Below are 23999 nucleotides of genomic sequence, written 5' to 3'. Positions count from 1 at the left end.
ATGACTTGGGTGAAGAAGTCATGGGATAAAATTACTGACAGTCATATCTAACATATATAGGACTGCTTGCCATCTAGGGGAAGGAATGGAGGGAGGGAGGGGAAAAATCGGAACAGAAGTGAGTGCAAGGGATAATGTTGTAAAAAAAAAAAAATTACCCTGGCATGGATTCTGTCAATATAAAGTTATTATAAAATAAAATAAAATATTAAAAAAAATAAAAAAATAAAAAAATAAAATAAAATTACTGACAGCTGTGTCGCCAAGGCACTATGAGCAGGTTACCTGGACAAGACACGTTCATTTAAAGAGAGCTATATTGCTGAACATGACAGATTGGGTCCACTTTTTCTGAAGGAAATAGAGGCACAAGACATCCAGGACAGAATTCAGGGTATGGACACTTATGACGATGTTGTTGAAGAAGATGACATGATCATTAGGTACTTTTTTTTGTTCACATTTACCTGTTTATTAAAATTGCTGTCAATGTTCATTAAAATAAACCCTCCCCTGAAAATAAGCCCTCTGGTATTTTTTCTATCCAAAAAAATAATAAGACAGTGTCTTATTATCGGGGAAACATGGTATATGGTTGTGGCTGGAACCTCAGCGGAAACCATAGAGACTTTCATCACCTGGACTGTTTTGTTGGGTGAGGGTTTGAGTCCCAGAAAACTGTGTGAGAACCTCCACTGACTGAGAACACACTTGGCTCACCTGTGCTGATGAGAATTGGCCCTGGGCAAGAAGGAACCAATGTCTGCTGAGTGCAGAAACTACAGGGTGAAGATACTGCTAGCTACAGTGGCATACATGGCAGGACAGTGGAGCTCTTACTTTGGGATTCCTGGTCAGAGAAACAAAGCTTGAGGCATTATCCCCATACCCTGTGATTAGGGGTGCTTACACTAATACCTCTTATTTTACAAAAATGAACCAGCAAAGAAGAAAGAACCTTGCCATTAAAACATATTATGAGAACAGGAAAGACTGGGATTCATATTCAGAGGAGGACCCTTTAGTAAAACAGTCTTCTACTCCAAAGAGTAAAGTGAAATGGTTCCCTGCCTAGAGGGAATTTCTAGAACTAAAAAAAGGAATTTAAAAATCAAATGAGAGACATTGAGGAAAAACCAAAAAGAAAAGAAATGAATTGCTAAGGAAGAATAGACACTGAGGCATCAAAGAGGGGAGTAGGGCTTGTAGTTCTGAAAACCTACTCACACTAGGAATGGGTTTAATAGGCACCACTACATATATGTCACGAAGGATATACAACCCTCCAGAACCTATAAAGAAATAAGAGGGGAGGAATATGTTGATGGGGTAGCAAAGGTGAGGGAAGAAAACAAGGGAGTGATCCCTGGGTGGGGAGAGGTTAAACAATAGTAAGCCAAGTTAAAAGGAGCAGAATTTGATGAAAGAGTCAGCAGGGATAGGAAAGACGTGTATTTCGGGTATGTGTGTGTCAGAGAGTGTGTATTTGTATAGATAGATATATAGATATACATATACATATATACATAAATATATCTTTTCTTTGCTGTAGCTTGCTTGGGAGTGATGGGGGGGATGAAAAGGAGATATGTTTGTATCTGTGTTGGGGTATATGTTTGTGTATGTATATATCTATATTTGTATATATAAATGTATCCTTTCTTAACCGTAGCCTGTTTGGGGTAGGAAAGGATAAAAGGGAGGGAAAAGTAAAATAAATAAGGTGCACATCAGAGAACAAAAGAACAATTTACAAGGAAGTAAAGAAAAGATGGAGACTCATAAATATAATTTCTTCTACTAATATCTATACACACACGCACGCGCGCGCGCACACACACACACACACACACACACACATATATATATATACTTTCTTAAATTGGTATTTGTTGTTACATATTTTTAATCCTCCTAATGTTCTGCTGTTTTGTTTCATTTTGTTTTGTATTGCTTTACTGTTTTTCTTTTTTCTTGTTCTGTTTCTTCAAATAAAATAAATTTGGAAGAAAGAAATAAAAAGAAAAAAGCAAAGGGAAAAAAGAAAAAAAAGATTTATGCCAAAAAAAAACTACCTTTTTTCTGCAAAAGAGAACTTTTACCAAAAAAAATTTAAGGTTTATTGGCAAAGGTACTAGAATAATTTTTCATTTCTTTCTCCAATTTATTTTGCAGATGTGGAAACTGAGGCAAACAGGGTTAATTGATTTATCCAGGGTAACACTGCTATAACTATCTGCAATCAGATTTGAACTTCTGAAGATGAGTTTTTCTAATTCCAAGCCTAGTGCTTTATTCACTATACTACCTAGCTACCCTGAAGAAGAAATAGAATACTTATTTATATATCTATTATATACATATATTATATAACCATATATATATATATACCTATTATATACCAGAGAAATTGAATAAGCTATCAATGAGTTCCCCAAGAGAAAAAAAAAATTCCCAGGACCAGATAGATTTAAAAGTAAATTCTAGGAAATACTTAAAGAAGGATTAATTTCAGTTCCATATAGACTATTTGGAGAAATAGGTAAGGAAAGGGGGAAAAATTCTTTTTGCAACACAAATAGGATGCTGCTACTTAAACTAGGAAGAACAAAAACTGAAAAAGAAAACTATAGGTTATTCCCTTAATTCCTTAATATTGATGTGAAAATATTAAACACAAATTAAATAAAATACTAACAAGAAAGTTACAGCAATATATGACAAAGATTATATACTATGACCATGTGTTGAATGCAAAGTTCAACATTAAAACATCTATCACCATAATTGATTACATCAATAACAAAAACAACAGGAATCATATCCTCATTTCATCAGAGGCAGAAAAAGCTTTTGACAAAATATAAAACATTCTTATTAAAAACACTAGCTACAAAAAAGGAACTTTTCTTAAAATGATAAGTAGTACATTCTAAAACCATTAGCAAGCATTACTTGTTACAAGGATAAACTACAAGCCTTTACACAAAATCAGGGGTGAAGCAAGGATACTCATTATCACCACTGTCATTTGATATTATACTAGAATTTCTAGCTATAAAAGAGAAGATAAAAAATTGAAGGAATTACAACAGGCAATGAAGAACAAAATCAATATCATGCAATATTCATTGCATATGATATAATGATATAGTTGAAGAATCTTAGAGAATCAGTTAAAAGCTATTTGAAAAAATTAACAACGTTGGCAAAGTTGCAGGACATAAAATACAGCCAGATAAATCATCAGCCTTTCTATATTTTGTTAACAAAGAAAAATTCCATTTTAAATGACTATACAGTGTGAAATACTTGGGAGTCTACCACTCAAAATGTTTAAATCCAGGAGTTTTGTAAACACAACTACAAAATACTTTTCCCACAAATAAAGTAGATATAAACAAAGCTAAGTGAATATCATAAAACTGACAATTCTACCTAAACTAATTTACTTATTCAATACCATACCAAACTACCAGAAATTATTTTATTAAACTAGAAAAAAAACATAATTCATCTGAAAGAAAAAGAGATCAAGAATATCAAAGGAATCAATTTTAAGAATGTAAAGGAATGTGGTCTAGCCATACTAGATCTCAAACTCTAATATAAAGTAGCAGTTATCAAAACAGTTTGGCAAAACTAAGAAATTTAAGTGGTGGATCAGTGGAATAGATAAGCTATATAACACATTGCAGTAAATAACTATAGTAATCTAATGTATGATAAACTAAATTCAAAGATCCAAGCTTGGGTAACCAAACAGAATGAAACAAAAAGTCATTATTTAATGAAAAATGCTGAGGAAATTGGAAAACAGTATGGCAGAATTTAGATATAAAGTAACATCTCATGTAGTATATTGAAATAAAAGAGTTATACCATAAACAAGAGAGTATGGAATATTTTAATCATCAGATCCATGGATAAGGGAAGAATGTAGGACCAAAAAAATATAGAGAGCATTACAAAATAAAAAAAAACGATAAGTTTGATGACATAAAATTTAAAAAGTTTACACGCAAACATAACCAATGCAACCAAAATTAGAACAGAAAAAGTAGGTGGAAGTGAAGTTTTGCAGCAATTATCTCTGATAAAGGCCTTGTTTCTCAAATACACCGAGAACTTAGTGAAATGTATAAGAATACAAGTCATCAATAGTACATAAAAGCAAAATAATAGATACAAAGAATACAGACATCAATAGTAGATACCAGGTAACCTTTTCAAAGATTTTAGTTACAAAAGGAAGAAGTGATATCTGACAATAGCTGTTGAGGATGGACAGATCATGAGAGGAATTTTTGAGGGTGAGACAGACATAGTGAAGTTTGAAAGCAGCAGGGAAGTAGACAATAGACAAACTAAACGTGTGAAAGGAGGGATGAGAGAAGAGGAAATCTGTTGGAGACCACAGGATGATATCAAATGTTATGCATGATAATGGCTTTACCTTAGCAAGGAGAAGAGCGATTTCTTCATGTGAAACAGGAGTAAAGGAAAAAATAGTGAAAGAAAGTGTCTGAATATTTGTTATTCTTTGTCCTTCATTCTCAAAAAGGATTAGTGACATGATGAGGGTGATGTCTTGACTTGTACATGGATTGGATTTAGGTGAGGCAAATCTGTGCAAAAGTCAGCCTCACTCTCTAGTCATTGACACCCAGTGGCAAGATAAAAGTCATGATGGCTGGTGATGTCACCATAATGTGAGATGAAAAGAACAGAAAAGGACACTCCTAGGGAAACTCAATTTTCTTTCAGTGAATTAAGTTTTTAGCTAAAAGAATTGTTGTGAAAGAATAAAATGGTGTGGAAAAGCTGCTGTGCTGAGTAGAATAGCACACTGAAAAAATATCTTTATTTCCTTGATAATTGATTATGCTTCTTATCCATGACATTTATCAATTTACTCAAATCTTTTTTGAATGACTTGCACTATCAATATGCATTATTGCTTAGGTTAATGAATCCCAGAAAATTTTTCTTCCTTTGGGTCACCTTTTTTTTTTCTTTTCCTTATCCTAAATTTTCATCTGATAAATTTCAGAGATTATTTCATATCTCTAGTACAGAAAAGTTTGGTACATTCCTGTGTTACCTCTTTCTATGATTTTTTGCTTTTATAACCTTCAATCATAATTCAATTCATAGTCTAACTTCCTAACAAGTGATGGAAAATGTATTTTATCTTTTGTCCTCTGGAAGAAGAATTTTTCTACTGTTAATCTGATTTTAATTGTCTTTTTAATATATCTAAATGCATATATATATATATGTTTTATTGATATTTTAAATTTCCTCTCTCAGCACAGTATCCCATATATTTCTCCCTCTCCCATTCTCCAAGAACCATTTCATAAGATAGTATTTTTTAATAGAGGAAAAAAATGTCAGCACTTTTAATTGATATATCAAAAAAGTCTGAAACTATGTACAATGTGTGACATCTATGTACTTCTCTCTCCATAAAAAAGTTGGTTTGTGGTGTTTTCTCATGGCTCTTTCTTTAAATCTCACTTGATTTTTTATAATATAATTACATTTATTTTTAAATTTTGGTGTCTCATTTTTTCCACTTACATAGTTGCAGTTACTATGTATATATTTTCTTGGTTCTGCTAGCTTCTCTCTATATCAGTTCAGTTCATATAATTTTCCATGGTTTTCTGTATTCATCACAAATATCATTCTTACAGCATAAAGTATTCCATTCATTTTACATATCATGGTCATATACTTTGTTTCCAATTCTTAGCTGTCACTCACAAAAAGTTTGGCTTATTTTTAAGTATATGGAGGTTTTGTTTTTCTTATTTAGGGTTTCTTGGGATATTAAAGCCCATTTTGGGAGTCTACAATTCAAAAGATATGTATATTTTAATCACTTTATTTGCATAATTCCAAATTGCCTTCCAAAATTGTTGTACCACTTCATAACTCCACCAACAATGTATTAGGTATGTATTCTCCTATAACCTGTCCTACATTGACTTTTGTATCATTTTTGGTCACATTTTGTCAATTTTCTGGATGTGAGGTAAAATTTGAGGATTATCTAAATCTGCATGTATCTTATTAGCAATTTGAAGCTTTTTTTCCCATGTGGTTGCTGTTCTTTTGAGAATGGTTTGTTTATATCCTCTGACAATATGTGTATGTATACATTGTTTATATATCTTATTTACAAAATCCTTATCAGATCAATAAATATAAAGACTACTGCCCACTTAAATAATTCCCTTCTTATTCTAAATGTATTAATGTTGTTTGTGCATAGGCTTTTCAGTTTCAAGTAATCAAAACTATCCATTTTATATATTGAGATATTTTTTAAAAAATTTGTGATTGTCTCTATCTCTTGTTTAGTAGATAGATAAATAAATAGCTAGATAGATATCCTACCTATAACTCTGAAGGGTATATGATCTGTTTTCTACTTTCTTATAATATGAACTTTACTAGTAACATCACATATCCATTTAAAGTATATGGTGATGTGTGTAAAGTGTTTAAGCTTAATTCCTGCTAGATTTCTTTTCCAGTTTTCCCACTACTTTTCCCCCTAATAACTTGTTTTCCATTTTATCAAATATTAGTTTGTTGAGTTCTACTGTTTCTGAATCCCTCTTTTCTTGTCTGTTCCATTGTTTTATCTCTCAATTCTTTGACTAATGCTGGATGGTTTTGATTACTCTTGCTTTACTTTGAGGTCTGGAAGTACTATTCCTTCTTTGTCCTTTTTTTCAATCATTTCTCTAGATCTATAGCTTTTTTAAAAAATAGATTTTGTTTTTATTTTATCAAGCTCTCTGAAATAACCCCCTCACAATTTAATTGCTACAGTTTCAAATGTGTAAATTAATTTTGGTAATGTTATCTGACCTAGTTAGAAAAACTGAATATTCCTCCAGCTTTTTAGGTTTTTCTTTATTTCTTCAAGGAGTGTTTTATAATTGAATCTATATAAATCCATTTGTGTGTTTTGTGAAACTGATTGCAAGATATTTTATGTACTTTATATTTATTAGGATGGGATTTCACTTTCTATTATTTTTTTTTGTGTTTTATTATTATATAATAGTCTTTTTGGTGATACATTATGTAGCCTGCAACTTTATCTGAAGCTATCAATGGTCTCAATTAGTATTTTTGCTGATTTCTTGTTATTATTTACATAAACTATATCATCAACAAATGTGGTTAACTACCTCCTCTTTACTTTTCACGACTCCAATAATTCCTATCTTGTCTTATTGCTATTGTCAACATTTTCAGAACTACATCAAATAATAGTAAAGAGAATGAGCATGCATGCTTGACTTCCATATTCATCAGAAAAGGTTCTATGATGTTTACATATGATATTTGCTTTTGGGGTTTAAATAGTTATATTTGATGACATTAAAAGGTCCCTCTCTGCCTATATTTTGTAAAATTTTAGTTTTTTAGCATAAAATAGCATAGTATTCTGTCAAGGGCTTTTGGGCATCTATTAAAGTGATCATGTACTTTTTATGTTTTAGTTTTTAATATGATTACTGATGCTGACTGTTTTAATTATGTTGAACCATTCTAGCATCCCTGGTATAAATACCATTTGATCATAAAAACAAATTCTTGGATAAATAGTTATAGTCTTTGTGATAGGCATTTATTTAAGTTTTTTTTGAATTGATGTTCATTAATGATATTGGTTTTTAGTTTCCTTTCCTTGCTTTATCTTTTTCTGCTTTAGGCATTAGGACTATATTTTACTCATTAAAAAAAAAAAGATTCTGGTAGATGGTTTCTTTATCAATTCTTGAGAATAACTGGCAAAGAATGGATAGGAAATGTTACTTTATTCTCCTGTGAATTCATCAGGCATCATTACTGCATACATTTCCATTAACAATGCATAGCACAACCTATCCATGTTTTCCCATTCTAGACTTTTGTTCATATCCTCCCATTCTACATAATACGCTCATGGCCTTACTTATATTCTCTTGACATAAGTAGAATACCAATGTAGGTCTCAAATTATCTAATCATAACCATGCCATATTCTTTGTATGACTATACATTTCTTTGATGGAATATTTTATTTTTTCTGGACCTTCTTTTATTTTCTTATTTATTATTTATTTCAGTCTGTTCACATTGAACATGTCTCTCCATTGCTCTCTAATCATAATTTTTAAGCCTTAGGAGAGTGTAATAGTCTATGATGCACAGTTATAGAATAATATCAGTAGAACATCTGCATTAAAATGTGGCTCTCTCATAGAGAAGTTGTGGGGTCATTAAATAAGCTATGAAATTAAATACACTCTCCTATTTAATTCTATATCTAAAACATTGTCTTCCTGTTTTGTCTTTATCTACAGCTTTATCTATAACTATAGCCATATCTACAGCCAAATATATATGTATATATACTTAAATATATAATCTTACTAGCTATAGCTAGATTATAAATAGATCTAAAGATAGAAGATAATGTGTGTGCAAATAATAGGTTACACTTAATATTTTTCTTTACTATCAGATTGCACAAGTGTATCTATGTATGTGTGTGTGTACTTAAAAATGAATTCTAAAAATTATAATCCAATTGATAATGCTAATTTGGAAAATAAGAATTTTTTCTTCACTTAATTTTTCCTATGTGGTCAATTATAAAAAGCTCTTTAGAGTGATCATAGATCTTTCCCAAAAGGCTATATAATACATTTCAGGACATTACAAAATTAGTACAATGTATGCGAAAAGGTAAACTTAGGGAACTTTGCCCTTATCCCTTTTCAACTTGGACTTTTCAACTTGTAAAAGGCAATAGTGCTCATAATCTTCCATCATCTTATTATGTAGGGTTTTTATAAATGAGTTTATCTTCTGAACCAGTCTTGCTCTTGGGTATAATATTTTTTCCTTTGATAAATAACATTTATGTTGTATTTTATAATTTCTAAAGTAATTTATTCTTATTATCTCCTTTAGTCAGTATATTTTGACTAAGTCACTTTAAAATCTTTTTTGGACTTGATATAGTAATTAATTTCCATGCAGTACATTTTAATTACTATTTTTTCATCTAACTGTTGAGTATTTTTTTTTTCTTTAATAAATTGGTAGCCCAGCTATACAGATAATTAAAGTATGACTATCAGGATGAGTGATGAATTGTTTCCTCTCTGTAAAACTATTATTAATTATGTAATTTTAATTTTATTCAGTGGTTAGTCTATCTCCTACTGATTTTTATAGTGCCTTTCTTTTTTTTTCACAGTAGAATTTTATTTTTAGAATTACAAGTATAGTTTCAACATTCATTTTTGTAAGATTTTCAGTTCCAAAATTTTTCCTTTCTTTTTTTTATCTCCCTCCTCCCCAAGATAACAAGCAATCTGATATAGATTACATATGTGCAATCATTTAAAACATATTTCCATATTAGTCATGTTGTGAAAGAAAAAACAGAACAAAAATGGGAAACCATGAGAAAGAAAAAAGCAAACAAAATAAAAGGTGAAAAAACATGCTTTGATAGGCCTTCATTTTCCATAGCTCTCTCTCTGGATGTCATTTTCCATCCAAAGTCTATTGGAATTGTCTTGGATCATTGTATTGCTGAGTTAATAATCATATCATAGTTGTTCATCACATAATCTTCTGGTTTTATTTACTTTACTCAGCATCAATACATGAGAGGTTTTCCAGTTTTTTTTTTTTTTTCGGAAATCAGCCTGTTCATCTTTTCTTATAGAACAATAATATTCCATTACATTCATATACCATAACTCAGTCATCCATTCCCCAGTTGTTGGGCATCCGGTCAATTTTAAGTTCTTTACCACCACAAAAAGAGCGGCTACAAACATTTTTGCCTATGTGGTTCCTTTTCCCTCTTTTACGAAATTCTGAATTTCTTGAAGTAGCACAGGGGAAATTTCTGTTTGCTTTGTGGTTGAACATAGATTTAAGGAAAGTTCAGTCATAGAAACCCACCAATTCCATTTAAAAATAACTAATATATTCATAACCCATTCACCAGATTTTGACACTTAGGTCTTCAGAAAGAAGGTTTTTGTCTGTTGCTAGGACCATACCTGAATAGTGAAACCAGATAGAGGTTATGCTGTATGTACAAAGGCTTCAAAAGAATGGGATTACTTCAATGTCAAGATTAAAAAAAAATGGAGCATGACATTGCAGAGGCTGAAAATGACTAGTACTGAAAAAATAGAGTATGAAAAGAGGAGAAGGAAACACATCCTGAAACAAACATTGCCAGCTACTTCCACTGGATGATTTCTAGAGTAAATGCTATTCAGATCTTTAGATATACTATTAGAAATCTATCTTTTCAGTGGCATAATTGTGGTAAAGAACTGTAATTTTCTGGGGCACTGTTAGCCTTTTAGACTAATTGTTTATGACATGGTGTAAATATAGAGATAGTTAAGTAATAGATATAGCTTCAATTTTTGGCAGGCTGTAAGGATGTTGTCAGTATCACCAATTGCTTTTTTTTCTTTTTTGTAATCTTTAAAGATTAAGTACAAGTTGATAGTTTCATTTATTAAATGTTTAAATTGTTATTTTTAATATCCTTCCTATAAATCTTTTGCTTTATTCTTAACTTCCTCTTTCATGAAATTGGATCCAAGTCTGTTATTATTTTCCACTCATTTTTAACATGTATCAGAAGTTATGTAATGGCCCTTGTCCTAGGCAACAAATCTGGCCAGGCTCTGGTGTAGACTGTGGCACTGTATACTGGACTACTAAGCTAGTCTCTGTGTCTCCTGACATTATTCATCATGGTGTTTGGTGCCAGTTTTAGTCTCCTAGGCCTGTTCAGTTTACATTCCTCGTTCAAGGAGATGCCAAGAACCAGCAAGAAGGCGTTTATTAAATTGGACAGGGAGACATTACAGAAAAGAAGGAGCTGGATGGATGAATATTTATCTTTACAGAGCCCCAGCAACAAGGCTTGGTTAAATTGCCGACAGTTACTTGCTTGGTGTTAGTTATACCCCTCCTCCACAGTCAGTGAAAAGCCTTGAGTTATGTAAAGGAAAAGAATAAAAACCTGTGCATGTGTATATGTTTGCATGTGCATACTGAAGAGATGACTGGAGACAAGGCATTACTTATTAAAGTGTATATTATGCCTAAATAATGGCATTTTTCTATGCATGGAACTTAACAGGCAAAGGTCTTATTGTTTTTTAGATTTTAAATGAATAAAAGTGAATCATACATAAAAATGTTTTTATCTTTGTCCCTTAATAAGTCAAGTGACCCACTGAGTCTGATCTACTCCAAATAGATCTGTAAATCACAGCAGTCCATAATCACAATCTGAATTCTGAACCAAGTAGAAGATATGTAGTGGGAAAAGTAAGCACTTTCTAGTTTGAGGACCTAGATTGAAATCGCAGCTCTGTTGTTTTCAGATGTAAAGCAAATCACATCCCTTTTTTTGTGCTCCAGTTTCTTCATGTATGGAGAGATGAGATTAGACAAAATAATCTCTAAATTAGTCCTGAACTATGGGTTACGTTAAAAATAGTCTTCATGAGCTCTGATGGGGGGGGGGGCAGATTTCTAACAATATATCTAAGGACCTGAATAGCTTACTCCTGAATATCATTTACTCTAAAAATTATCCAGTGGAAGTAGCTGGCAATGTTTGTTTCAGGATGCGTTTCCTCTTTCTCCTCCTCTTTTCATAGTCTGTTTTTGGCCTAGCAGTCATTTTCAACTTCCACAAAGTCCTAATGTATTTTATTTTAATCTTGACATGGAAGTAACACCACTTTTTTGAAGACTTTGTAAGTGCAGCAAAACCTCTATCTGGTTTCACTATGCTGAAAGGGTTTCAGGTATGGTCCTAGCAACAGACAAAAATCTTCTTTCTGAGGACCTATCTAAATGTGAAAATCTGATGAATGGGTTATGAATCCATTAGTCATTTTTAAAGGCATTAGTGGGTTTCTATGGCCTAATTTTCCTTAAATCTATGTCTAACCACAAAGCAAACATAAGCTTCTCCTGTGATGCTTCAAGAAATTCCACATCCAGATACTGACAACAGTTTTTTTCTGAGTATTGATGATGTAAAATTTCTCCAAATTCATAGATTATAAATCACACCCATAATTTTAAGACACATGGCAAGCTAATCTCATTCACCCTGAAAAGTATTTCTAACTTGTTCTTAAGACAATAGGTAGAAGTCATCTCTATTTCCTGGTGAACAATTTATTTCTTCCTTTTTTCTTTTTAAATAACTTCTTTTGATGACATATTATACCTCCTTTTGGATGTTTCTTCATCATAAATTTAACTCTTTTTTCTAACAAATAAAAAGAATTAATAATCAATACAAGAATCAGGAATGAAAATATAAATAGTCCTCTGTTGCTGTAGATTCTCACTTCTGTGCTGAAAAGTATGTTTCATCATTGACACTCTGAGACCAAGATTGGTTTTGAAATTACTTAATTCTATTTTCCTTAGTGATGTTTTCATGATGTTTTCCTTTATATAGTGGTAATTATCTTTTATATTTTTCTGAGTTCCATTTATTTTATTTTGATTTTCCAGCACAAATTTTCCCATGTTCCTCTGAGTTCTTCATATTTTTCATTTCTTACTAAATAATCTTTCTGTCCTTCTCCCACACTCCACTTTATATATTTCCCAATCATCAGGTACGCTCTTTGTTTTCAATAATACGTAAAATACTATTACCACATAAAGTACTACTATTTAAATGTGAACAGGACCTTTCTGTTTGATCTATTCTGGCCATATCTTCAATAGTCAAATCCCTAAGTGAAAAGGAATGTACAGCCTTGTCACTTTTCTTGCATAATTTCAAATTGTTATCCAAAAAAGAGTTAGGCTAAGCACAGTTCTACTAACAGTTGGAAAGCAATTAATTTTCTGCCCAAGGGATGGGAAGGAGTAGGAGTTCATTTTAAGTTTGTCAAAAGAAATGTCTAGCAAATCCCATAGGTGAAGAATGCTTATCTTAATCATTTAATGTCTAGTCTTTCACAGAATGATAAAAACTATTTAAGAGTAGTAATTTTTATATTTCTTTTCAAGGCTCACTATAAATCTTATTTCTGGCTCTTACATAGTCAGCATTTAAGAAAAATTGTGTGTCTTGGTGCCAGGAAGAAAATATTTGAGAAAATATATTTGGTCAAAATATCACAAATAATGTCATGTATAGTCATGGAATGTTAGAACTGGGAAAGATCTTAATATAGCTAGGCATACAATCACAGGCTTTTAGATTTAAAAGGGGTCTTAGAGATGATTCATGTTAAGTTGAAGAAGTTGAAGCCCATAGGAGCAAAATGCCTCACCCAAGATGACACAGGAAGTAAATCGTATAGTCAGATTAGAAACTAGAAGTCTTGATTCACAATTCATATAACAGGCACTTAGCATTGATTTATCAAGTGAAGTGGATAGAGTGCAGTCCCCATCATAAGAAATACAATGAGCCATATTACTCTTCCCTTAAGGGAATATAACATTCTGGTGGGCAGAAACTTATCTTTCCCCCAAAAAAGACTATTTGTTTCATGTAGGGCAAAGAAGTTGACCAGTAATAGAGAAAATACAATAGTTAATGTGATTAACATTAATCTAAATAAAAATTTATTAAGTTCCATGCAAAGCACTGTACTGAATATTAAGGGAATAAAGAGAAAAAAAAATCATCCCTACCCCCATGGAGTTTACACTCTAAAGAGTACAGATAAGATAAGCAAGATAAGTAAAATTTAAAGGCACCACTTAGATGCTTCCCAGACATAGGGAATCCCAGAATCCTGTTGCCCTCCTGAATAATATTCATTTAGAAGCAGGTGGGAAAATGAAGGAATTGAGAGTTTCTTGGAAGGGCCTGGTATAGAGGACTAGAGCTCCAGCTTCTAAACAGACCATTGTTGTTGCTAATCATGTCCAATTCTTTGTAACCCCAGGGACTATATCATGCCAGTACTATTCATAGAATTTTCTTGGCAAAGGTTCTAGAATATTTTGTCATTTCTTTCCTTAATAGATTAAGTGAAACAAGTTAAATGACTTGTCTAGGGTCACATAGTGTCTGAGGCTACATTTGAACTTAGCTTTTCTTTACTCCAGACCCAGCACTTTATCTGACTCTAAGCTGATGATTACCATAATGTAAAATTGCTGACAATGCAGCTCTTGGAATATTGCCCAATGTGGTATAAATTGCAATTTATCATGAAAAATCAATTTCTTATTTCCTCAAAGGAATATGCACATGCATATTCCTTCCACCCTTGCTCAAAATATCAATGTTCCCTCATACTTTTGCACTGTAAAATAAAGACAGATTTTTTTGGAACCCTGTTTTTAAAAGACTTGAATTTTGAACTAAGACATTAATAAGTAGAATATATTGGGAAAATTAAAGGATTATTTTTACAGGCTCCTCCCTCCCTCTTGTTCCTGTCTTCCTCGTTGCCTCCAGATTCTTACAACAGCAAAGTAAAAGAAAATGCCTTCTTAATAGAAAGATACAATTCTGTAATCTTAACTATAAGACCAGATAACATCCATAGTGGAAATGGGAAGTATCACAATGCTAGAATCATATACTCATTTCAATATGCAAATTGTTCAGAGTGAATTTAACAACTGCACAAATTCCCAGAATAAATCAATTCCAGATCTGTTTACAATGCCTTACCACTTAACACAGACAATACTCCCAATCTATATTCTAAGAAATCAAAGTACATTCAAAGAAAATGCCCCCTCCTTTCTTTCTTTCTATCTATAATAAATGCCATTCAGATGAGGACGAAGGAGTTGGGGAAATTAGATTAGGGAAAAGTTTATGACTCTCATCAGAATGCAATCTTCTATTAAATGAATATTCATTTTGCCATTTCACATAAGTAGTAAGTCACTGAAGAAAATTAAGATCTGCAACCACATAATAAAGTATCTGATGGCTTCAGAATTTAGTAATTTAAATGTGAAGTTCTTAGGCTGTGTGTGTGTGTGTATAAATATAAAGTTATTTGTTAGTGCTGTTGTTTTTTGCAAATTTTAAAGTGCTATATAAATGTTACTTGTTGTTTTCATTATCTTGATACCTCCAATGGAGTTGATTCATTAATGTGGGCTCTCCCTCCAATAGTGCAGTTTGCATAATGTTTACGTCTTCTTCATCCTCTGCACCTGTTATTTATGTATTGCTATAACTTCTCTATAGAAGGGCAAATAAACAAGCTGGGATTCTTCCATTATATTTCTTATCATGTGTGTAGGAATGATGAATGGTCTGTTTCCTCTTACTCTTAAATAATCCACTTCTCTTTCCGATTACATATCTCTTGTCTGATTTGCTTTTTATCCTTCATCTAGTACACAGTTCTTCATCAATAATATACTACCTCTCATTTGTACTCAAGATTCATTTTTCTTTTTTTTTAATTATAACTTTTTCATTTTCAAAATATATACATGGATAATTTTTGACATTCACCCCTACAAAATCCTGTGTTCTAATTTTTCCCCTGCCTTCCCTCCACCCCTTCCCCAGTTGACAAGTGATCCAATATATGTTAAACATATACAATTCCTTGCAATGACCGCTTATTTAAAACCAGCCTGAGTCAGGAATTCAGGTTAAGGGAAAAATCTTCAATCTTTATTGAAGTGAAGAGGTGAATAAGGATTGTGATAGCAATATGGGCAAAAAAGATTGCGATAGCAATATGGGCAGCTGCGACAGGAAGCCAGCTAACAGAGCAGGGATCTGAGCTGAATGGCCATCGCAATGGCAATGCATGCAATCTCTCCTTCCCCTTCCTTTTCCACTCCCCTGCCTCCACCCACCAAAATCGTCATTTCCTATACAACATATCAGGACTTGCACAAAGAGTGGGGGGGGGGCATTCTTTCTCCAAGCTTATATATTAATAGAATATGGTCCAATTACTATTTAGCCTCATGTGCTTGGGACCTCAGTGCATCAACTCAAGCCTCAGCCCATTACAATTCCTCCATACATATTTCCACAAATATCATGCTAAACAAGAAAAATCATCAAAACGGAAAAAGATGAGAAAGAAAACAAAATGCAAGCAATCAACAACAATGAAAATACAATGTTGTGGTCCACATTCAGTTCTCACTGTCCTCTCTTTAGGTACAGATGGCTTTCTTTATCACAAGATCATTGGAACTGGTCTGAATCACCTCACTGGTGATGAGAACCAAGTTCATCAGAACTAATCATTGTATAATCTTGTTGTTGCCATATATAATGATTTCCTGATTCTGTTCATTTCACTTAGTATCAATTCATATTAGTCTCTCCAGGCTTCTCTGAAATAATTCTACAAATCATTTTTAATACAAAAATAATATCCCATAACATTCATGTATCATAACTTATTCAGCCATTCTCCAATTGATGGAGAACTCAATTTCCAGTTTCTTGCCATTACAAAAAGGGCTACCAAAACATTTTTTGCACATGTACATCTCTTTCCCTCCTTTATGATCTCTTTAGGGTACAAGCCCAGTAGAAACACTGATGGACCAAAAGGTATTCACAGTTTAATAGCCCTTTGGGCAGAATTCCAAATTGTTCTCCAGAATGGTTAAATCAGTTCACAACTCCACCAACAATGTATTAGCGTCCCACTTTTCACATATCCCCTCCAACAACCATCATTATCTTTTTCTGTCATTTTACACAATTGAGTTTCATTTTTCTACTAAGCTTTCAATGCTATATATGACAGGACCAATTTCTACCATTCTTCTCTCTTCTTCCTTTGTAATTAATATTGCTTCTATTTTCCCTTACTCTTGAATACTTCACTTCTTTTTCAAGTTACATATCTCTTATCTGATTTGCTTTTTATTCTTCGTCTAGTATACAATCCTTCATCAATAATATACTACCTCCTATTTGTATTCAAGATTCATTTTTCTCTTGAGCTTTTGATGCTATATATGGCCAATTTCTACCATCCTTTTCTCTTCTTCCTTTGCAATTAATATTTTTTCCTTCTTACAGCACCAAGTACCGTTCAAGAAGATAATCATATCTAGGAGAATAGACAGCTTGTTTGTTTAATTTTCACTTAGAGACATTCTTTTCTTTTCATTTTTCCTGTATTTAACACTCATGCTGTCCAATCTCTTAAGAAAGATCTTGTACCTGAAAATCCCCTTTTCTCAATTAAATGCTTGCTTTCATTTCCTAGGAAAACATCTTTGTCATAATTAACCTGAAGTACAGACAGACATTTCTTCAGTCCCTCTACTTCCTCTTCTAGGAAGGAAATGAATCAAAATCTTATTATTATTTTTTCTAGCCACAAACACATACATACATGTATGCATATATATATATGCATGTACATTACCAAGAAAAATCTTCTAATGGCAACATGTTTTTGAGGCAGTAAGAACATAATTGACTATCTCTAAAACTTACCAACTGTGTAATCAGGGAAAGTAACCTGAATCTTTTAAAGTTTCATTGTGTTTATCTATAAAATTAATTATAATACTAATGATTTATACCTGACAAATTGTTGTGATTCTTGTAGATATGTAGACTATCTATGCAATGTACTCTTTTCTTCCTCAGAGAGTTCATACCTAGATCACAGTCTTAGTCTTCTTCACAATTCCAATTTCAATACTGGGGACTTCCAAATATAGATTAATAGTCTCTCAGATTTCTTTACCTCCTAAAGTTACCTAAACTTATTTATCTCTCTTGACCTATTTCTCCATCCTATCACAATTACAAAGCTAATTTTACTATTTGTCCTGCCAGTGTAACCAATGCTCCATTTCCAACTTTTGAACTACTTTACCCCTTTGTAGAATTCTTTATCCAATCATAACTTATTGCCTTTCCAACTTTTATTCTGCATATACACTGCACTCTTTACCCTATTTTCCACTCTCACTGTAATCTTTAATCCCTTGAGTTCTCAATTCTTTCCTATACCACAACCCCTGAATTTATTACACCCTCTTCTTTTCCTCATCTTCATCTATATAAAATATCTCCTATTTATTTCAGTGAAAAGAGGGGAAAAGGAACCTTTTGTTTGTTTTCCAGTACTTTGTCAGAAGAACTGAAGTTCTGTTAGAATCTACCTTATGAAGGGAATTTGGATTTGGATAGTCTCTTAATTTGCCAAAAATGGGAAGTGGACAAAATAACAAATATTGATATATAATATTCATATACTGATATATATGATTGTATATTGATATAATTTTCTAATGTTAAATTGATATACAGTAGTTGTTACAATAAGACCAATAGACCTGTTAGTCACCATTAATACACCACTAACCACCAAACACTTGACACTGAAACTACAGAATTGAAAGGTAAAACACTGCTCAGAATATGAAAACATTTATAAAACCTATGAAGGAAGAAAGTACAAGGTTAGGAGAAGTATATTACTTTAAAAATTAGAAAAATGCAATGGAATGAAAATCTAATTTATGAAAACTTTGTGTGAGACACAATTAAGTTAGATAAGAAAATATATAGGTGGAACTAGAAGGAATATAACAAAATTAAAAACAGAAAAAAAATTACAAGATTTCTATACCAAACTCCATTAATGACAATGGATACTGTCTCCATGTTTGAACATCCCAATTCCTAATATGATGCATGAGAAAATAAAATAATGCTAAACAAAACAAATATGAGAAGAACAATAGACTAGATTAAAGTATACATAGAGATATTCTATTTGGTAGTATGATAAGTGATCAATTTTTATAATATCCAAAAAATTGGAGTTGGCACAGCTCTTCTCTTCTATAAATGGCTTTAAAGAGTTCAGATCACTGTGGAGGATTCTGGGAAGATGACAGAATAGTTCAGAATATTCTAAGCACTCAAGATTTCTTTCATAAACAAAAAAATATTGTGTCTCAGGGTAAATGTAGACTGTTTGAAAATCAAATAAGACTTGGGGCAGAACAGGGGTCCTCCTAGGACAACCAGAAGAAGACCTGAAGACTGACCCTAGGATGGAGGGCATGTATGAAGTGTAAACACCTCCAAACTAGTTCCACTGAAGTAGCAAACAGGGATCCCTGTGACTTCAGCCCCTACCACAGGAATTTTTATCTCTAAGACAGGGTAGAGAGTCAGGGTTCTGGGTCTTGAAAGATTTAGTGTAACTGTGCATACCCTTTGATCCAGCAGTGTTACTACTGGGCTTATACCCAAAAGAGATACTAAAGAAGGGAACGGGACCTGTATGTGCCAAAATGTTTGTGGCAGCCTCATTTGTTGTGGCTAGAAACTGGAAAATGATGGATGCCCATCAATTGGAGAATGGTTGGGTAAATTATGGTATATGAATGTTATGGAATATTATTGTTCTGTAAGAAATGACCAGCAGGATAAATATAGAGAGGCTTGGAGAGACTTACATGAACTGATGCTAAGTGAAATGAGCAGAACCAGGAGATCATTATATACTTCAACAACAATACTGTATTAGGATGTATTCTGATGGAAGTGGATTTCTTTGACAAAGAGATCTAACTCAGTTTCAATTTATCAATGATGGACAGAAGCAGCTACACCCAAAGAAGGAAGACTGGGAAATGAATGTAAACTGTTTGCATTTTTGTTTTTCTTCACAGGTTATTTCTACCTTCTGAATTCAATTCTCCCTGTTCAACAAGAGAACTGTTCGGTTCTGCACACATATATTGTATCTAGGATATGCTGTGACATATTTAACTTGTATAGGACTGCTTGCCATCTGGGGGAGGGGGTAGAGGGAGAAAGGGATAAAGTCGGAACAGAAGTGAGTGTAAGGGATAATATTGTAAAAAAATTATCCAGGCTTGGGTTCTGTCAATAAAAAGTTATTAAAAAATAAACAAATCAAAATAAATAAATCAAAAAAAAAAAAAGAAAGAAAGAAAGAAAAAAGATTTAGTGTACTTCTGCTGATAAGGAATTTCAGTCGCAGAGACATTGCAAGGAAGCTGTCCTGAAAGAGAAGGAATCAACACATGACAAGTGAGTGTGTAGAAAGTGGATACCTGCTGATTGTAGACACTTACAGGAAGATGGGGCTTTTGTTTTGGCATTCTGAGTCATAGGGGAGAACTGAAGAGAAATCAGAAGTACCATCTTCCCCCCACTTCAGGAATAGAGATGATTAAATTAATAAGTTGTTATTTTTTTAAAAATAAGCAGGTAAGGAGAAAGAACCCAAACACAGAAAGTTACTATAGGAACAGGGAAGACTGGGTTTCATCTTCAGGGGGGAAAAAGCTTCTCCAACTACAAAGAGCAATATGAAATGGTCATCTGCCCAAAAAGCAATTTATAAAATAATCCACAAGGCACTTAAAAAATCAAATGAGAGAGATGGAAGATAAACAGAAGAAAAAAAAAAGAAGAAGAAAAGAAGATTTTGGGAAAAGTAAACTAAGTAAAAAAAGGAGATCCAGAGTCTTAAAGATAAAAAAAAAGACTCTAAAAATTATTATTGGGAAGCCAGTGAAGTTACAAGAGACCAATAAATTATAAAATAAGATATAAAGAATGGAAAAATAGAAAAGGATGCAAGACATCTTACCAAAAAACCAACAGATCAAGAATTGAAAACATAAGAATAATTGGATGTCCTGAAAACTATGACCAAAAAAAAGAAACTTAATGCAATAATACAAGAAATAATCAAAGAAAACTTTTTCTGAAATGATAGAACAAAAAGGGGGAATAAAAATAGAAAAAAAAAATCACCAAACACTACTTCAAAGAGATCCTACAAGGAAAATATATAAGAACATCATTGCTAAATTTCAAAACCCCAGATCAAAAAGAAAATTTTACAAGGAATGACAATAAACAATTCAAATATTTTAAATCTACAATTAGAATTGCTCAGGATTTATTAGCATCTACAATAGAAAATCACAAATCTTGGAATACTATTTATTGACAATCAAAAGAATTAGATTTATGATTTCTGGCCAAGATGGCAGAGAGGACACACATGTCTACTTAATCTCCTTCTTTGCTCTCAGAATTTATTTTATGACAAGTCTCAGAATTAATGCTTGACTGGAAAACCTCCCCACAAATAATTATCAACAGAAGACATCCTTGAAATTCACCAGCAAAGGTTTGTTTTTACTTGAGGGCAGGGATGGTTAGATGGGACACAGACTGAGGGCAAGCAGCTGCACTGAGAGCACCATAGGCAGCTCACACTGAGCAGACAGGAGGGGGTGGCGTGTGATCTCAGCTGCTTCTATGGACCCAACTTTACCACAGTGTGGTTAGCTTGCCCTGGCAGCAAGCCAGTAGACCAGCAGAGAAGTTGTAAACACTGGAGGTAAAGACTATAACCCGGAAAAAGCTAGGGTCTCTTGGGACCTGGCCACACCCACCTGCAGTGTCTCAGTGTGCTCTCAGAGTCTCAGAGGCTCAGAGAGCAGATGCAGCGCAACCATTGCTGTCCTGCTAGTGCTTCATTGTTGCAGTCTGTAGAGGAAGCTCAGTAATACCATCCACCGCCCCCCCCCAAAAAAAAAGCAGGCTACATTTGTTGTGTGTGTATGTGTGTGCGCGCGCGCGCACGTGTGTGTGTGTGTGTTTTCTTGTTTTTTTGCTAGTTTGTCTTCCTTGATTCTTCTCTGATAAAATGAGCAAAAAATTTAAATGGACTCTAACTAATGGTAGCTTCTATATGGATAGAGAACAGGCTTTAAACCCTGAAGAGACTACAAATAGACTGTCTCCAGATGAATCCCCAAAGGGAGATATGATCTGGTCCTCAACACACAAGATTCTCATAGAAGAAATTAAAAAGGCTCTCACAAGAGAGCTAGGGAAAAAAATGGGAAAAAGAAAGAGAAGCTTGGCAAGGGAGTCTGGATAAGTCATCCCACTCATTTAAAGATAGAGTGGATAAAGAAAATCCTTGAAAAACAGAATCAGTGAGTTGAGAAAAGAAAATAGCTCTTTAAAAAATATAATTGGCGAAATGGAAAAAAAAATTCCATAGAACAAAACAACTTACTGAAAAACTCAATTGGACAATTAGAAAAAGATATTTAAAAAGTGAGTGAAGAAAATACTTCATTGAAAATCAGAATTGAACAAATGGAATTGAATGACTCGAGGAGATACCAAGAACCAGTCAAGCAAAAAAAAAAAAAAAAAAAACAATGGAAAAAAATGTCAAATATCTTCTTGGGAAAACAACAGACCTGGAAAATAGATCTAGGAGAGACAATCTGAGAATTATTGGACTCCCAGAAAAATATGATGAAAAAAAGAGCCTGGACACTATTTTCCAGAAAATTATCAAAGAGAACTGTCCAGATGTTATAGAAACAGAGAGTAAACTAGAAATTGAAAGAATTTATTGATCCCTTGCTGAAAGGGACCCCAAAATCAAAACTTCAAGAAATATAGTGGCCAAATACCAGAACTATCAGACAAATGAAAAAATACTGCAAGCTGCTAGAAAAAAACCAATTCAAATATAGAAGAGCCACAATAAGGGTTACTTAGGATCTAGCAGTGTCCACATTAAAGGATTGAAGGGCCTGGAATATGATATTCCAAAAAGCTGAAATAACTTACGGAGCCAAAATGAGAATCTTTTCCCAGGGAAGAAAATGGGCATTCAACAAAATAAGTTAATTTCATCTATTTTTGATGAAAAAAACAGAACTAAACAAAAAAAATTGATCTACAAATATAGAACTCAGGAGAAACCTAAACAGGTAAAAAGAAATCTTGGGAACTATATTTCTGCTATAAAGATATATAAAGAACAAATGTATACTTTGTTCTAGAAACTAGAGGTGGAAAGGAAATTGTACCCAGAAAAGGGTAAAGTGGGGGTACTACATCTCACAAAGAGGCAAAGGGAACTTATTATATCTGAGAAAAAAATGGAGGGGGATGAACATAGTATGTATCTTATTGCCATCAGAGTTGACTTAAAAAGAAAAATATTAGACATATTCAATGTATGGTGAAACTTCAACCTCATTGAAAAGTGGGAGGGGAAAAATGAAAAGGGAAGGAGTAAGCTGAGCAGAAATGGATATAGAAATTGTGAGGAAAAAGAATAAGGTAGGGGAACAACTCTAAAGTGGGGGAGGGATACTAAAAAGGGAGGGTTGTGAGAAGCCAGTGATGCTCACAAGTTTAATACTGAGGAGGGAGGTAAGGGGGAAGGAAAGGATAAAAGCATAAACAGGGGTTAACAAGATGGCAAGTAATACAGAATTGGTAATTTTAACCATAAATGTGAATGGGGTAAACTCCCCCATAAAGAGGAAGTGGTTAGCTAATTGGATTAAAAGCCAGAATCCTATAATATGTTGTTTACAGGAAACACACCTGAAGCAGAGCATACATACAGAGTAAAGGTAAAAGGTTGGAGCAGAATCTACTATGCTCCAGGTGAAGTAAAAAAAGCAGGGGTAGCCATCCTGAGCTCAGATCAAACTAAAACAAAAATTTATCTAATTAAAAGAGATAAGGAAGGGCACTATATCTTGCTAAAGGGTAGCATAGATAATGAAGCAATATCAATATTAAACAAATATGCACCAAGTGATGTAGCATCTACATTCCTAAAAGAGAAATTAAGAGAGCTGCAAGAAAAAATAGATACAAAACTATAATAATGAGAGATCTCAACCTTGCACTCTCAGAATTAGATAAATCAAACCACAAAATAAATAAGAAAGAAGTCAAAGAGGTAAATAGAATATTAGAAAAGTTAGATATGATAGATCTTTGGAGAAAACTAAATGCAGACAGAAAGGAGTACCCTTTCTTCTCAGGAGTTCATAGAAACTATACAAAAGTTGACCATATATTAGGACACAGAAGCCTCAGATTCAAATGCCGTAAGGTAGAAATAATAAATGCATCCTTTTCATACCAC

The sequence above is a fragment of the Antechinus flavipes genome, chromosome 4, assembly GCF_016432865.1.
Source record: "Antechinus flavipes isolate AdamAnt ecotype Samford, QLD, Australia chromosome 4, AdamAnt_v2, whole genome shotgun sequence".
NCBI lineage: Eukaryota > Metazoa > Chordata > Mammalia > Dasyuromorphia > Dasyuridae > Antechinus > Antechinus flavipes.
Note: the sequence above shows the minus strand (reverse complement) of the source record.